At 35.4% G+C, this 18,336-nt stretch overlaps 1 protein-coding gene and 1 non-coding gene across 2 annotated transcripts in view; both read left to right on the top strand.

Moving 5' to 3' along the window:
- Positions 1 to 18,336, top strand: part of LOC126020223 (netrin receptor DCC-like) — a 504,403-nt gene that overhangs the window by 122,040 nt on the left and 364,027 nt on the right. The gene's annotated exons all lie outside the window — the stretch shown is intronic.
- LOC126021314 (U1 spliceosomal RNA) lies at positions 15,461 to 15,625 on the top strand. Its single transcript, XR_007499870.1, has one exon. It is a non-coding gene; the product is annotated as a U1 spliceosomal RNA (small nuclear RNA).

Raw genomic sequence — 18,336 nt, 5'->3', positions numbered from 1 at the left:
CTGGAAAGCCTGTCTGGAGTACAGGTGGGGGTGGGGTGGGATGGAGGGAGATTTGGGACATTGGTGGTGGGAATGTTGCACTGGTGAAGGGGGGTGTTCTTTACATGACTGAAACCTAATCACAATCATATCTGTAATCAAGTTGTTTAAATACAAAAAGAAAAAAAGAATTTGCTTTTGAAAGACAATTTTAGCTTTGAAATGTTGCTGTTTACATTTCTTCGTATTGCAGAATTAGATATGCAAACAGTACAAGTAGTTTACGATTTCTTGATTCTTAACTTTGGAGAAACTGTATTATAAACAATCAGGCTCCTGAACATATGATGAATTTAAACTTTCACTCTTTACTTGAAGAGCATTTTAATTCAGTCTACTAATGGTGCTATCATTAGCAAACAATTTAGTTTAAATAACAACCTCTTAATATAGAGGATTACTTATCCAATTGTTTAAAAAATATATATGTATATATAATTAGAATCCAGGAAACATGGAATGGAGACCTGGAATGTGAATAAGAATTATTAGGAGTTATAGAAAAGTTAGTTTTCACAAATATTTTACATTTAAAGAGGTGTTTATCAGGCTGTGCTAAGAACTATAGCACACAAATTTCAATGGTTTCATCAATGCAGTGAAAAATAAATTCACTCATAACAAGTTGAATATAAAGTATAGATACTGTGTCCATCGAGTTGGCCAGTCAGGGTCCCAGGCGGATGACCAGAGATAATTTATTTCATTCCAACAATGCTTATATAGAACAAAGGAACTGAGAGATAAAGATGTGCAGGGTGGCTGAGCTAGGGACATAGCCGGGAAGTGGCGTGCCTGGAAGAAAGAAGATAAGCATAAAACATTGGAGCTTAAGAATAGTCTCGGGGCCAGGCGGTGGCGCTAAAGGTAAGGTGCCTGCCTTGCCTGCGCTAGCCTTGGACAGACCGCGGTTCTATCCCCCGGTGTCCCATATGGTCCCCCAAGCCAGGAGCAACTTCTGAGCACATAGCCAGGAGTAACCCCTGAGCGTTACCGGGTGTGGCCCAAAAACCAAAAAAAAAAAAAGAAAAAAAAAGAATAGTCTCATTGGAGCAATACAGTGGGCAAAAAAAGTGACCTGTAATCTCCCTTAAAAGGAGCTTTCTGGGGCCGGGTAGGTGGCGTTGGAGGTAAGGAAGCGCTAGCCAAGGAAGGACCGCGGTTCGATCCCCCGGCGTCCCATATGGTCCCCCCAAGCCAGGGGCGATTTCTGAGCACATAGCCAGGAGTAACCCCTGAGCGTCAAACGGGTGTGGCCCAAAAACCAAAAAAAAAAAAAAAAAAAAGGAGCTTTCTGTGAGGAGGAGGGAAGGCCAGGAAAAAAGCCTGAGAGTGATCACTAATCAGAACTATGGTGCCCATTTTTGTGCTGTCCTTCCCTATTGCTGGAGCAGTGTCTCTAAAGCTTTCTCCTCAAAGAGAATCCCCTGTACAGTTGCTCTATGGGGTTCCATCTGTCATGTGGTTCTGAAACTGTGTAACATGGTGGAAGGGTGGAAATCCAATAGATATCTCTTTCTGTTACAAGTAGTGACTCAGGGATCCAAAAATCTTTCTGTCTCACATCAACATGAACTCATAATCCTTCATCAGGCAGCTCCAGCTTGCTGGAGTTCATACAGGATTATGGGAGGCAAAAAGCCTAAAAGTAACACTTGGGACACTTACCACTTTTATTCCCAGTTTTGGACAGAATTATTTACATGGTCACAGATAATTATACAGTTGCCTTATCAGCTATAAAAGAGAGGAAAACTGGTAATTACATGGTCTTTGTTTTCATCACAGAGGACAAAACAGTAAAAGAGAAGAAACAGAGGAGAAGCAGTAAAAGAATTGGTGACGTGTATGAAATTCTAGAAAAATAACTAACATTGTTTGTTGGAAATAGGCTAATTCAGAATCTTAAAGTCCTTAGAATTATATCTGTTTCTTTTGTTTATATAAGTGTGTTGGAAGGTTATGCAAATATACTGAAGTAGGCAATTCCAAGTAAGAATATAAATTTTCTCTCTTTTGCAGGAAATAGATTCTAGAGAATTTGAAAATTTGCAGTCTTTTTTTTCTGCACAAGCTAGACTGTCTCTGATAGCATCCCACTTTATTGCTAATATTCTAGACTTCCTCTTTTGCTTTTACATTTGTTATAACATAATAAAAGAAAAGACAGGGGCTTAAGTTTTGTAAACTGTGTAGTAAGCATCAGGGCAGTAATAAAACAATGAAGTAATGCCCTTAATAGAGGTAGGAATGTTCTAGAGCTAGTTGATAAAAACAAACAAACAAACAAACATTCATTTGATATGATTCAAATGTGAGACTTGCAAACACTAAGTCAAGAATCTCAGGGATTTCTCTATAAATGTCCTATTCTCGTTGTTAAATCTCTATACAGAATGACATGAACATTCCCAGTGGGAGACACCATATTATATTCCATCACAGCATTAGAACAACATAAAGCTATGAATTGTCTGTTGATCCTTTTATCACACTTATTGTCTCTAGAATTAGATACCCATCTCCTGGAGGGCAGAAGCTCTAACCTTCCAATCTAATTTTGTGTCACAAACACAATAAAAGCTTTTAAAAAAAAATGAACATTTACTGTAACAAATAGGCAGAATCTGTCATAAGACAGTAAGAAAAAGAAGAAATAAAAAAGTCCTAACATCTAACATTGATTCCCAGTTCTGAGCCAATCCTTTCTTTTCTGTGGGGATAGCTTATATAGATTCTAGTTTAATCTAGGTAAGCCCTAAAAATAGAATGGCAACCCCACTGTTTGAATATTTTATAATATTTAAGAATGAGAAGACATGTCAAGCATTTTCATCAATGATTAATAGAAGACCAAGGTCAAGAACCTCGGGGACATTGGCAATATGGGGGTGGGAGGAAATAGCATAACTTTATAGCGAAGCAACAGATACAATTCACTGAAAACTTAAGTTTCAAACTATAATCACTGGACTTTAAAATGTACCTGTAAGGTGCAGGCTTAAGAAGTGTGTGTGGAGAGGAGGAGAAACAAGGGGAGGAGGGAAATAAATTGCCAGTAGTGGTAGAATGTGTTCCAGAACATCACTTGTCTAAAATATCAATGAGTTTGTAAATTATGACCCTTTAATAAAAATTAAAACAATTAAAAATTACTTTTCTAAGTTTATTGTAGCAGCAGGGAATTCTGGTTTATGATCAGAGAACTTTACCTACTGAAATATAAATAAAACCGAAGTTCTGCATACAGAAGATGCAGATGAAGCTAAAGAAAATGTGGTAAATTATACCAGGATAATAATCCAAAAGGCTGTGTTTTCACAGGCACATCTAAATCCAGCAATCAGATTCACCCTGCAGAGCTCCTCCCTTTTTAATCATGGAAAAAAAAAAAAACTAATGAAAGATTAGCGTTCTCAAAGGCTTTGGACTACTTTGCATGCCCTTGCTGCACCTTGAATTTTCATTATTGTTTCCTCTCATATTTTGGAATTGTTTGCAATTCTCACATGAAGGAGACAGTGGAACAGGAGTGCACGATAATGAAGTCAGTTTTCACAGCTGAGGAATGACCTCCTTGTGTTCAGAGACAGCAGGGAGAGAGAACAGAGGTTTTTCCAGGCCCTTTGTGGATTGTTCCCTCCAACCGGAGCTAGCACACTTGCAAGGAGTTATTCAAAATAATCTCCAAGAGTATGAAATAATAATAAAGCATTGCATACAATATTACCATACTGATTTAAAGAGTGGAAAAGATTAACCTTAGAAGAGAGATTAGGAAATTCAAGTAATGAGGGGGAAGGGGGATTCTAAACTGTCCAACTCTCATGCTTTCTTTTCCTTTAAACTTCCAATCTGAGATAATAATATACTGTAATGGCAGCTCACTATGTTCCTTTGCCCCTTCTTGTGACAATGGTTGAAACTTCTATCTCCCAGAAAAACTCTAAATTCCTGCAACTGCTGAAGGTCACAGCCTATGTTCTGAGCCTTTCCAGCAGTGAGGCAAGACTTTTCCTGAATCAGGAAATGAAAACTCAGAGAAGTGAAGTCAGTTTACAAGATTGCACAGTAAGAGATGAATCAATTTATGAAAGAAATAAGCTTGAAGCTCTTACACGGAATTTTCTTTGTATCATAATGTTTTCCATTTAAGACAACTCTACTCTATAGAGACCATTGTGGGCCCCCATAAAGGTCATTGTTACTCCGTCAGCTCTGTGACATGCTCCACCATTTAGTCTTTAAACATCTTCCCATTCTATGGGTTAGAGAGATGATAGTACAGCAGGAAGGGTACTTATAGCTGATCTGGAGTTGATCTCCCTCATTCCATATACCCTGAGCACCACAAGGAGTAAGTGCTCAGCCTGGAGTAATACCTGACCACTCCTGGATGTTCCATTTCACCCCTAAAAAAAGTTCTTTTCAAACTGGGACAGAAGATATGGCTCAATGGTAGAATATTGCAGTGTGAGGCCCTGGACCTAATTCATGGCATTGTGAAACAAAAGCAAAACAATATACCCATTCTTTGATATCTATCCAAAGGTTGGAAAGATAATCAGATTCTGCTATTTATTTTTAGACTTTTTTAGGTTCTAATAAGAAAATACAATGAGTTTTAAGAATACATACCAAAATTTAGCCTAGAGCTGATTCTCCTATTTGACACTAGCAATGGAAATTAGTGATTTCTAAAACAAATCCAGGGTGAAACATGAGGAATATTCTCGTGTTTTATATTTTCATACTTCAAAATGGATAATACACAACTCTAAGAAAGTGTTTTAAGGCCTTTATATTGATGTCCAGAGGTAAAAATAAAATGTGTTCTAAAAACTTTCAAATTCAGTAGGAACCATCAAGATAAATATAATATAAAAATAGTGCTTGTTAAGGAAACAAAAACAAATCTCTGTAGCAGAAAAAAATGTGTACAAGGAAGATTAATAAATAATACCACTAAGCTCTTGGATCATTCCTGCTTGCTGCTTGGTAAAAAAAACAGAGATATTTATTGATGGACCCATAACAAATTTTGTGCATGCGACACAAAGAAATTTTATTTCTGGTACAGGAATTTATAAGTGTGTGTGTGTGTGTGTGTGTGTGTGTGTGTGTGTGTGTGTGTTCTTCTGGGACTGGATGAGACCAGGAGCATTTGCCCATTTTTAGTTTTGTTTGTTTGTTTGTTTCTTTTGGTTTTGGTTTTTGGGGGGCTTTGGGTCACACCCGGCAGTGCTCAGGGTTAGGGGTTACTCCTAGCTCTATGCTCAGAAGTGACTCCTGGCAGGCTCGGGAGGACCATAAAGGATGCCAGAATTCGAGCCACCGTCTGAACCACCATCCTTTTGCATGTAAGGCAAACGCCTTACTTCCATGCTATCTCTCTGGCCCATCTTCATTTTTAGGTTCTGAGTACAGTATTCTAAGAAAGAATTTGTTATTTTAATTATTAGAAAACTCCAGTGCTTTTTTGTTTGTTTTGAGATGTGAAAATATAGTAGAGGGAAGGGAGTAAAGTGATTAGTCAGGATAAGAAAAGGAGAGAGAACAAAGGATACATATTAAAGTAATAATTTTGAATTTCAAGAAAACAATGGGTAAAGAACTTTCCTTGCTAATAATTCAAAAACTGCACCCAAACACACCCATGTGGTCTCTAGCCCTGCCTACAGTAATTCATGAGTGCAGAGTCAGAAGTAAACCCCAAGCTCTGCTGGGAGTGGTCCTCAAAGAAAACAAACAAAATCATTTTATTTGCAATTACTATAACAATTTTTATCTTGATTTCAATTGGGGTCTCTGTTCATATATTTTCCATTTCCATCCTACTTCATTTCCTTCTATTCTTTATTAAAATTTATTTATTCATTTATTTATTTGGTTATTTATATTTTTTATTTATAGCTTTTGGGCCATACCCAGTGGCCCTCAGGGAGTTACTTCTGGCTCTGTGATCAGAAATCGCTCCTGGCAGGTTTGGGGAATCATGTGGGATGCCAGGAACTGGGATGGACCCGGGTTCATCATGTGCAAGCCAAACGTTCTGGCCACTCCTTCTATTCTTTTTTTTTTTATTGTAAGAATTTATTCAAGAGACAAAATTGATTAACATAATGAGGTAAGCTAACATAACATAATACAGTGACATAACATAACATATAATATAATTGATATAATAATAATACATGTAAGTCAAAGAAAGTTTCTGATTAAAAACGTAGTTTTTCCATAATGGCTTATATATCTTTCACAGTAGTGTTTTAGGTACATATTAACATTGAATCAGGGGAGTACCCATCACCAACTATGTCCTCCCCCCATTCCAGTTCCCTTTCTACAACCCATATAACCCACCATCACCCCCCGGGCTGCTAGAGTAGGTGGACCCCTCTTTGTCTGGCTTACTACTAGTGATCTCATATCTGTTTGGTCCTGGAACCCCCGTTTCCCCTTCTATTTAAGAGGCAGAGCTAGAAAAATCAAGGTATGTGGTTTTGTTTGAAGGCAAGAAAAGCAATAGAATGGGGTACAAAATAAGAGGAAAAAAAAAAGAAGTCAAAAGTCAAATACGCTGAAAATGGGCTGAGTCTCTCTAGAGGCTTCCAACCTCAGTTTGAGAGAGGATGTGAAAAAGGTAATTGAAATACCTTCTATTCTTTTGAGAAAATTTGCACTCAAAGATTTGTTCTGGGACCAGAGCGATAGCAGAGCAGTAGGGCATTTGCTTGTTCACAGCTGATCTGTAACAGATCCGGGTTGGATTCCTGGTATCCATATGGTCACCTGAGCCTGCCAGGAACAAATTCTGAGCACAGAGCCAGGGGTAAGACCTGAGTGCCTCCGGGTGTAACCCAAAAACCCAATCCCCCCAAAACTTGTTCTTTTTTAGGTAGCTTTCGGAAAGGATTCTAGGACCTTTTTGAAACAGGTTTTTCATAGAACAAAGGGAGATAGTATAGAAATTGAGAGGTTTGCCTGGCACACAGCCACCACTGGTTGGATTCCCTGGAAGCACAGATAGTTTCCCAAAGAACCCTAGAAGTAATCCCTGAGCACCATCAGCATCTGTCCTGACCCTTGACAAAATAAACATGTGACTTTTATAGCAAGAATTGCAAAGCTCCTGGCTCTCGGGGTGCGAACCAGTGATGTCACGAGGTGATCCCTCCATTTATAATCTAAACACAATCTAAAGCAAACTCTGTTCTTCTCCATGACACTCAAGCTAAAAATAGAGTATTGTAGATTCAACTTTAATCAGATTCCATCTTCCATACACATAGCCACATTCTTTTTTCTTTGTTCTTTTTTATTTCCTACAAAAGCCATTTGAAATTTTATTTTAAACGGTCTGGTTTGTCAACATAAGGACCTTCCAATGTAGATTTTGGTTGTTTAGGGCTGTGTTTCTGCATGTGTGTGTGTGCCTTTATGTATGTATGTGTGTTTAATTAAACTGATGTGACATGCTGTCTAAGCCCAAAGCAATGATTTTTCTTTTGTTCATGTAGTGTTTCGAAAACTATGGCAAGTTTTTTATTTGTATAATCTGTCATGTAATACCACTGCCTTTTAAGCATGCTGACTTAGTCAAAAGCATTCATTTAGATGGGAATAAAAGTTTAATTACTCCCTTTTACCTTTATGCATTCATAACCAATCAGAGAGTTTCAGGGAGATGGCATTGGATGAGAAAGATTTTCATCCAAGTCTGCTGCTGCTTAACTAATTGACTCTGGATAAGTCCCTTTCCGTAATAGTCAGTGTAGGCTAACTGCACCCAAAAACCAAAATATCTCATAACATTATTGTACTTTCCACTCAATTAAGAGTAAAATTCAGATACTTATGACATGGGGAAACATAGAAAACAATACTTAATTAAATTAACATTACTTAATTAAATACTTGTAGGAATCAATAGGGTTGTACGCAGGTGATATGATGACGATGTTTTGTTGTATATAACTAAAATTCTATGATAACTAGTTTGAGTCAAAGTTGACCTCTGAACCAACAGTGTTCAAGGTAATTGGAGCAACCCAGCCAACAGTCAAGTTTTAGGACCAGGAGTGTGACTAAAATTTTTCATTCTCTGAGTCCTTCCTCTGGGATTTAGATTCATCTTTATCTTCTTCATCATGAATAAGCAGTAAAGATATGGTGGTTGATATCTCCCACTTTCAAAACATCAAATTATGGAAAGGAATTTTTATTTATTTTTGACTTGGGGCACATCAAGCAGTGCTTAGATTTACTCCCAGGTTTATGCTCAAGAATCACTCTTGGTGATTTTCTGAGGTTCTGCCAAGGATTGAACCTAGGGTGGCCTGATATATGGCAAACACTTTACCCACTGAACTAAATTGCCAGCTTCTAGAAAGGAATTGTCTTACATCGGGGTGTTTTCTATTATTTACTGAATCTTAAGAAGACCTTTGATTATAATATGACACTGTGTGGTATACCAAAACCATTAACCACAATGGAGAGATTTACCTAGAATATAAGACGGATGTAGGGTTATCTTAAATTTTCTCAGCTAAAGTGTCATCTTCTTATTTAGTTATCAAAGATATCAGTAAATGTGGCCACCAGGAAGTGTATTATAGTCTGAGTGTTAACTTTCTGTCTCTTTTAAATTAAATATGCTTTTCTTTGTCTTTAGACTTTCAATTCCATGTTTGTTTCCAGGTTAACTAGATACATGCATGGATGCAAGAGTTTGTAATTAATCCTAATTTTAGAAAATAAACCTTAATCTTCTGTGGGTGCTTATTCTCCTATTCAAAATTTCTTCAATATGTTTGATTGCTAAAGCTTTGACTTCTGGTTATGAAGCACTTACTACATGCAAGGGAAGCATTGTGTTTTTTTTTAGATTTAGTCTCTTCACTCAAACTGTATTTTTAGAAGAAGCTGTTTTGTTACTTCCTTGCATTAGAAAAGTCACTTACTATCAAAATCCCATTTCATCATCCTGGAGAACTAAAGCACTGGGGAATCATTTTGTTCTTAGTCCCTTGGTCTCAACTTAAACATTTCATCTATATCCAGTAGTTTGTTTACATATAGTTCTGAGAATGTCTCTGGGCAATGAAAGCTGTGAGAACATCTGTAAAATCTTTCCTTTATGCCAGCCTCCCAACTTCCTCTCCTTTACTCTACATTCATTCACTGTCTTTCGCTGCCTATCTCTCTTTGACCACTTCTGCCACTCTCATTCTAAGTTTTATTTCAAGTGGTACTCTCTTCTTCACACACTAATCCCAAAATGATGGTTGTTAACTAATTCATTCAAGTATAATTTAAGGACAAATGCTGACAGTTTCTGTTAAATTTGCTCTTTCCTATATCCACATGGCTAAAATACAAAGGAAGTTAATCAATAAAATATTTTTCATGCTAAACTGAATCAGATACTATTTTTTCCTTTCTCCTTCACATTATGAGCTCTGCTTTACCGATAAAGGATGTTATTTCATTGAGCATTTCCCCTCATATATGTCTTAGTTTTCAATTAATAGACAATTATATATTCACAAGATTCTTCACCAGTCATAAGAGTCTAATATAAATTGAACATCAGCTCTATCAACATATTCTCTTTAGTTTTACTATATACAACATAGCCACATTTATTATTAATTCCAGGTATCAGAGAAATATGGAAAAAATACTCCATGTCATACAGTCAATGGGTTTAAGAATATAGGATTGTTCTCTGGTGCATTAATTCTGGGAATTTTAGTATTTGTGTTTTGTTATTATTTTTTTGTTTGGTGTTTGTTTTGTTTTTCTTTTGGGGGGCACACCCAGTGATTGCTCAAGGGTTACTACTGGCTATGTGCTCAGAAATAGCTCCTGCTTACCTCTTCGCTCCACCACTCCGGCTCCTGTTTTTTCATTCTTGCTATTCAAAACATTATCATTACCTTGACTGTTCTAAAACAAAGCCTAATTTATTAAATAGAGATAAATATGCAGATATTATGTTATCAATTTACTGTATTTATTTTCATATGCTGACTTAAAATGAAGATTTCTTGGGCCAGAGAGATAGTACAGTGGTAGGACTTTTGTCTTGCAAGCAGCAATTCAGAATGGATGGTGGTTTGAATCTCAGCATCCCATATGGATCCCCGTGTCTGTCAGGAGAGATTTCGAGCTCAGATTTAGGAGAAAACCTGAGCACCACCACATGAGACCCCAAAATCAAAAATAAAAATGAAGACTTGTTCATATTTATTGAAGTTATTAAATTGAGATAAGGAAGTTTGATCAGTATTTCCAGCAGGCACCCACTTCCTGGGGAGACTACAGTGAAAAGTATTCATGAGTGTCAAGTTCTTACATTAATGAATAAGAGAACTAATTTTTAGTATAATAGTAGTGAAGAGAACCTGTTTTCTAGAAATTTTAGCGCAGGTTGATCTACATAACTAACACTGCCAAGACAATTTCTGTAATAAATAGTGCTGATATCAACAGAATGATATCAGAATCTTCTTGTGAGTAATGAAAGAATCAGAAATTAGAATCGTTCATTGTGTTTGATTTTAAAAATGTAATTACTGTTTGCAATTATGAGTAATTATATCTTCACTATCCTTACTGAACTTAAGTTTGGGTAGTTATAAAACTAAAAGGTCTATAAATTTTGAGCTGTAATGACTTGATTATATCAAGTCACACATTATATACATATATATATATATATTTATACATACATTATATACATTGTCAATCAATTAGTCATCTTCCATTGTATCAGGATTTAGATATATCCCAATTTTAAATTATTCCTTAATTTATTGATTTAAGTACTCTGTTATGCTAATAACAGTTTCTTGAATACATTATTTCTATATTACATACATTACCAGAATATTTACTTCCCTCTTCCAAAATCACCAAGGCTCCTACCTTTCAACTCCCATAGTCCCCAAAGTCCCCAAAGTTGGGGACCAACTCTCCAGTTCTATTGCTTTAGGCCTTTTTTTTTTTTTGCTATTTTTACTGTTTATCAGTTAAGTGTCACATACCAAAGACTATTCCTTACCTATACTTTCATCTGACTGACTTCACTCAGCATGATATTCTGTAGTTTTGTCCAAATTCCATAAATTGCATAATTTGGTTCTATCTAAGAGCTACATTGTGTGTAAAATTCTCACTTGTAGGATAGATAAACAGTATAGGTATTAATGCATTTACTTATATGGAATCAAATCTCTTTCATGAACAGTTTATATTACTGTACCCTAGGAGCTGTCAGAAGGGACCCCTGAGCACTATTGGGCATGGCTCAATATCTTAATATCCCAAATTATTCTCACTTCTAGGCCCTATACCTTTTAATAATAGACTTGTTTCAAGTCAATAACTTTGAAAGAAAATAAAATCTTTGTAAATACTAGGAGAATACTTTATTCCCCCTTTAACTTTTTCTATCATGATGCATCATCTTGCAAGTTAAATTAGAACTTGCAAGAAACATAAAAGTATTTTAATTTTAATGAGAATGTCCTAGAATACCTCCTCTACTCATTTCATATAGAATGGAGATAATTTTTATAAATAAATTCAGGCACAGAGAATGCAAACATACTTATTGAGGTTTAAATATTTTGCTTCATTTTCATGCAAATTAATTTCTTCAAATTCTGAAACTTACGTTTAAACAGGTGTTGGCTTGATATATGGGAATGAATCATTGGCACAACAATGCAATTATAGCAGAGATGTGTGCCAGTCTGGTGCTTGTGACTACAAGCTTTTTTTCCCCTAGATTTCCCAAACTTTCCCTCTTTTGGTAGTTCACACATTTGTCCACATTCTATTTTTCTCTCAGGGGTTCTTTCTATCTTAACCCTTTGCTACCTGGAGACAGCACAATGTAACAAACCAAAGTTTCATTTGACCAGGAAATGTTCTCTCATTCTGTCACTTTGACTAATCAAGTCAAATCCCACCCAAAAATAAAATAGTATCAGCTTTCATCTTGTTATTTCTTTTTTTTCTGACCAAAGTAATATTACAGATAAATTGTATAATTTTTTTTCTTTTGGTATTTGCGCTACACTCGGTGATGTTCAGGGGTAATCGCTCTTGGCTTGGGGACCAGATGGGATGCCAGGGATAGAACCCAGGTCCATCCTGTGTCAGTCATGTGCAAGGCAAAAGTCATACCACTGCACTATTGCTCCAGCCCTTAAGTTCTTCAATTTAATTGTCAACTAGTTCTACCAGGTTTGTTAAACAAGAAGCCCGATTTCCCTCCCAATGTTTATTTATTTTTGTTCTGGACTCACACTGAGCTATGTTTGAGTCTTACTCCTGTCTTTGCACTCAGGAATTACTCCTGTTGGGCTCGGGAAATCATATGGGATTTTTCTCAAGACATCTGCCTGGTCTACTGTACTCTCTGCCCTACCCCAAATATTATATCTTATTAAAAAGATAAGATGAATGTCTGGACTATAAAAATAATTTTAAGTTCTCAATCTGATGCTAACAATATTTTATAACCATTGTTTCTCCAAGGTCCTTTTCAATTAAATAAAGTACTAGTACCTTCCCTGCCAGACTGTTTTAAATTTAAAAAATGATACAGTGTAAAGCATTTAACACAATATCAGAATCGCAAAACTTATTATTATTAAAACTTTACGATCTTAAATGCTTTTAATTATTTTTTACTTATTTATTAATTTTAATTTTTAATATATATTACATTATTTAAAGTCTATGTATCACATAGTTGACATAGTTGATCATAGTACATTTGTTTCCAGGTAGGTGGACTTGAAATTATTAAAAAGAAAAAAAAATAGCAAAAATGATGAAAGGGAAAGAAACTAAAACAAGATTTGTGAAAATTATTATATCTTGAAATAAGGGTTAGTAAACTTTTGCTTTTGTTTCACTTATTTTTACAAGTACGTCTGATAACTTGTCACTGATTCTAATGGATCATTTCTCATTTGCTACCAGATATAAACTTGAAAGTATATATTGTTATTCATTTTTAATGTTTCAGGTTTATAAAAGATGAATGTGCACTCAGTCTTCACTTTTGCCCCCATTAGACACAGGCACCCATCCACACATCCCTATAACTACCTGTCTCCACCTCATACAATCATACTGGTTCACATATCACTTCCTTTGTTAACACCCCATCTAACTATACCATAATTTTTATTAGTACACTTTTCATTATGTTCACTATTAAGTATTTTTAGTAATAGATTTGTTCCTATAATAGATTTTCCTTTGCTTAATTATTTATTCCTCAACCCAAAATATCATCTCATTGTTTAAATCTCTTTTAAAAAATATATATATATATATATATATTGCCATCAGGAAGTTGTTTGCTAATATTGTTTTATTGAAGAAGACTGAGACTGGACTGCACGTCTCTCATTCTGTCCCCATTTGCATGAACATACTGCTATAACAGTTATGCATTTATATCTTTTAGTGTCACTGCTTACTTTATTTTAGCCTTGATTATTTTCTAGGCAATCTGTTTAAACTCCTGTAATTTTTATTGTCATATATTTAAATATTTAAATTTAAATACTTAAAAACTTTTTCTCATCATTCTTTTTTTTTTTTGAGCTTTAAGTTATTGTCAATGGAGGTAATTTATTCTCTTATTTCTATGGGAATATTTTTTTTCATTTGGGGCTTTTTTTTCCCCTCCATTCTTTTTACACCTGAATCACATTCCCCACGTTTTTTACCCTGTTTTTTCATGCTAGTGACATTCCTTAAAGATAAAAAATAGAGAAAAGAGAAAACAATTAACTTCATAACCACGATAGCTATTTTTTCTTCTTCCTGATTATAACTTCATAACCATGATAGCTATTTCTTCTTCTTCCTGATTAAAACTGTCAACCAAATCTGTTGAGACCACTTAGCGCCAGACCACTTGTTTTTCATGTGCATCTCAGGTTCTAGCTTTTGACCTACAAAGAACAAACACACCTGTATTCTGTCTCTTGTGCTTAAAGTAATAGTTGGCAGATTCTCCTGTTCAGTTATCATACACTTGGATTTGGTAAAATTTTTGCCCAAGTTTCATTTAGGTTTCAAGGTATCTGCCTTTAGTTGATCATACCTTTACCCACCCCACTGATTTTCAATTTCATAATAATCCCTTTGTCTGAAAGGAAAGATGGCAGCTCTAATTACCTGAAACTCTTACCATAAGAAGAAATCTATCTCTTTTCCTATAAGATCTTTACATCCTCCTCCTTTTCCCACTCAGAATTTCTTGCTCAACTTCCTTAGTTACAATTTTGTTGAAAAAAAATCAAGAACATATGAAAATTGGCCAAATACTATATCTAATACTAGTTGATATTAGGAAAAAAACGTAATTTAGTTTTGGAGTCTTGGCTTTGCCATTTGTAAGATGTAAGGAGTTGTACTAAGTCAAAAGTTTCAGAGCTTGACTATGTAGCAGCCAGTATTTCCATTGAGTTACATGCCTAAGATCTCTGTAGCTGCAAAAATAATTAAGGAGACATGTGCTTCTCTCTCCCAACAGAGAAGAGTCTTTTATTTAGTAACTACCTACATACGTTTCTAAGATTTCTGTTAGTTGATTTCTCTCTCGGGAGATCAGGTGTTAATACAATTGTTTTCCTTTCCATTTCTTTTCTTATTGTCTTGTTGATATCTGGGATTCTTCTTGTCCCTGAAATCGAATGCTTTAAGATGATACCTGCATTGTTCTGGCCATAGAAACTTGGAGCACAAAAATACCACATAGTGCTACTGATTTATTCTGTTTATTTGTTCATATCTTTAACTGTGTTCTTCTTCTATGGTTCTGAAACTGGACTGCCTGGTGCTGAGAAATCTTGGCAGTCAGCTTAAATTAATAAAGAAATATGGTAACAGCTAGGAGTTCCAAAACTAAAGACTTAAAAACGATTATAATACTAGCTGTGTAGAAATAGGCCTTAACTTTTTTAAAACCATAGAATACCTCAGCAGGCAGATGCTTATGGATTAATAATCACTTTATAGCACTGCTGGAGATCTGTTATCCATCATTGTAGTATAGACTTGTTGCCAGAGAGAATTTTAGGTGCTTTAAATGCAGAATACAGTTAAGAATGAAGCACTAAAAGAATGATTTCTTCCATCTTTGCTATGGATTTCAGGCTAGCAGATAAATTGCATCATTAAACATTTTTATGTACTCTCTTGCTGTGTACTGGCACCAATAGCTTTTCCCACCCCCACCTCAGTTACAAAGTATTGTAGAACAAATGGAAACTCTAGTTGAGTCTCAGCAAAATTGGGAAATAGTGAAAATTGAACAGATTATCTTCCTTTAAAAACATTTGTACCAACATAAGAGGTATTTCAATAGAAAATAAATGGAATACTAACCTGGCAGGGGGGATATCATAACCAGGAAGGTGGTTTTCCAGGGGCAAGTGTTATTTTTTGCACTCTAGATATGCTGACTTTCTTCGATTCCCTCAAACGTGGGAACTTTGACTGTATATTTTGTAGTAGTGGTGCCCTGTGTTTGCCCTTTCCCCTGCAAAAAAAGGAAAGATATAAAATGGATTGTTCAAAAAACATTGCATTAGAAACAGAAAGATAATCTAGTAAAATGTGCAAAACATCTTTTTTCCAACCAAAAATAATTCAATAGTAAATATGACCAAGGAAATTAATAAAGCATGGTATTAATAATTATTGAAATATTTAACAAAATATTATTTTACAAATTAATTGATTTTTGCATTAAATACCAGTATGCAGCAGAAAGGGGAAATAAAACATGTATTGTTTCTATTCTTTCCTATCTGGCAATTATTTTACAACTTATGTACAGGCTTGCGTGTTGATATTATATAGATTGGTAGATTTCCATCTCTTGTGGCATAGTGTCACTTGAAGGGTTTTTTAATGCCAAACACAAATGTGCACATTTGTTCCTGATTTTCCTTCCTAAGTGGTTGTAGCTGACACCAATATATGATACTAAGTCCACTGACTTGGCCACTTGCACAACTAAGTGAGAGGTCAAGGACACAGAGTCCTAAGAATAAACAACTGGATCCTTTCTCCTCATTAAAACTTCCAGATGATTCTGCAGAATAGAAGGCAATTTATGTATAACAGCAAATAAAATTAATTCCCATGACTTAAAATAATTGAATGATTGCAAAGAAGCAAATACCCGCCAAAGCTAATTATTTCCTTTTCAATTACCAAAGATGGAATTTCCTTATGTGCTGATGGAAACTGAAGAACACTTCTGAGGTCTAGTAAATTTCTCCCTAGCTCATTCTCTTTCATCACCATGTTTTATCCATCAGAAAGATAGAGTGTAAACCACAAATCTGGGAGTCTTATATCTGTTAATTATTGACTAGATGAAGACTTTATGGCAAATGGTGGGTTTAAGCTCTAATAAATAATGGGGTTGATTCTGCCCAATGACAGATATGTGTAATTCTCATTAAAGTTGGTGGCAGTTACATAAGAGCATCAAAACAAAACGGTGTCTTTTACAGAATGCTCCGATTTGGTAAATTACTCACTCTTTCTTTAGCACTGGAGACATATAATTCTCTATGAGTATTAAATCTCATTAATTATATATAATTCTATATGAGAAAGTATAATTCTCTATGAGAAACAGGAAAAACTGAATTAGGCAGCATGTAGTTTAAAATTTTAGATGGAACACAACTAAGAAACAGAATGTTTTCCACAAGCAATTTTTAAATAGAAAGTAGTTTATAATATATTGAGGATATCTACACATATTGTTCTTTAAATTCAGAGTATTAATTGAGAGCTTACCAGTTGCTGGGAATTTTTATTATTAAGTGAAATCTATCATCATTGTCATAATGTGTTAGTAATTAAGAGCACCTCAAACAGTAGTGAGTGAGAAATGTGAAAGGACCATTTTATTATAAAATATAGATGCATCTAGAAAGAAAGCAAATATTTAATATTAATAATAAACTGGGAAATTATCAAATTGAATACTATTTTGGTTTTTGTTATTGAGATACTCCCCACCTAGAAATATTTCTGTGGACACATCTATAGAAGACTAAATATACTAAATATATATTCTGCCTTCCTGGGATTCTGTGATCAGCATTCTTGGAGATCATCTTGAAATAAAAAGCACTGCATTAGGTCAGAGTTGGTTGTGTGCAAGGCAAGTGACCTCCCTGATGTATTATCTCTCCACCTCCTATCCACACAGTGTTTCTGTGTGAATTTGTACACACACATATATGGACACTAATAGTACAGCAGGGAGGTCACTTACCTTGCACACAGCCACCCGAGTTCCATCCCTGGCTTTCCATATCGTCGTCTGAGCCTGTTAAGAGTCGTTACTGAGTGCAGACTCAGGAATAACTTCAGAGTTTCACTGTGTTTAACAACCCCCCCTCCAAATAGCACTGCATGTATTTGAAAAATATACAATAGAGGAAGCATTCAAATAAATACAATTATAACAGTTCATACACAATCACTAAATTTTCACTCTCTAGGGGCCGGAGAGGTGGCGCTAGAGGTAAGGTGTCTGCCTTGCAAGCACTAGCCAAGGAAGGACCGTGGTTCGATCCCCCAGTGTCCCATATGGTCCCCCCAAGCCAGGGGCAATTTCTGAGTGCTTAGCCAGGAGTAACCCCTGAGCATTAAATGGGTGTGGCCCCCCAATTTTTTTTCACTCTCTAATTACAAATCAAGTTCAGGATATGAAACTCCTAAAGTCTAAAATATTTCAGAATTATGATCTTTGCCAATGGCACATGTTTAATCACCAAAAAGGGTGACAGGAAAGGTGTTTTTGCATCTCTAAATGACCTATTGTCCCACCCCAACTAAAAATTTATGGAACTTTAGATTCCCCTTGTACCTTCATAGGGAAAGAGCAGAAAACAAAAACAAAATCCCAAAATCTTTGAATAGAAAGAAGATTCTCCCCATTTGCGTTTATTCTCACTTTTTTATAAAGCAAAACTTTTGCACTTTTCTTCAGAAATCCCAAAACGATGTAAATCTGTAGTGCTGAAGAAAAGTAAATTAGAAGCTGCAGATTAAGTACAACCTAACTTTTACAAAATAAACTTCAAAATTTCATGAAGGGAATGTACTTGAGAGGGTAGGAACAAAGTCAAGATGAATTGTTTCCTCCAAGTATTGATACATTTTGCCAAACCATTAATTTTTCTTATACCAAACCTGGAGAAATAAGAGAAAATACAGTGTGTT

The sequence above is a fragment of the Suncus etruscus genome, chromosome 10 (genome assembly GCF_024139225.1).
Source record: "Suncus etruscus isolate mSunEtr1 chromosome 10, mSunEtr1.pri.cur, whole genome shotgun sequence".
Taxonomy (NCBI): Eukaryota; Metazoa; Chordata; class Mammalia; order Eulipotyphla; family Soricidae; genus Suncus; species Suncus etruscus.
This window is presented reverse-complemented; position numbering and strand designations above follow the sequence as displayed.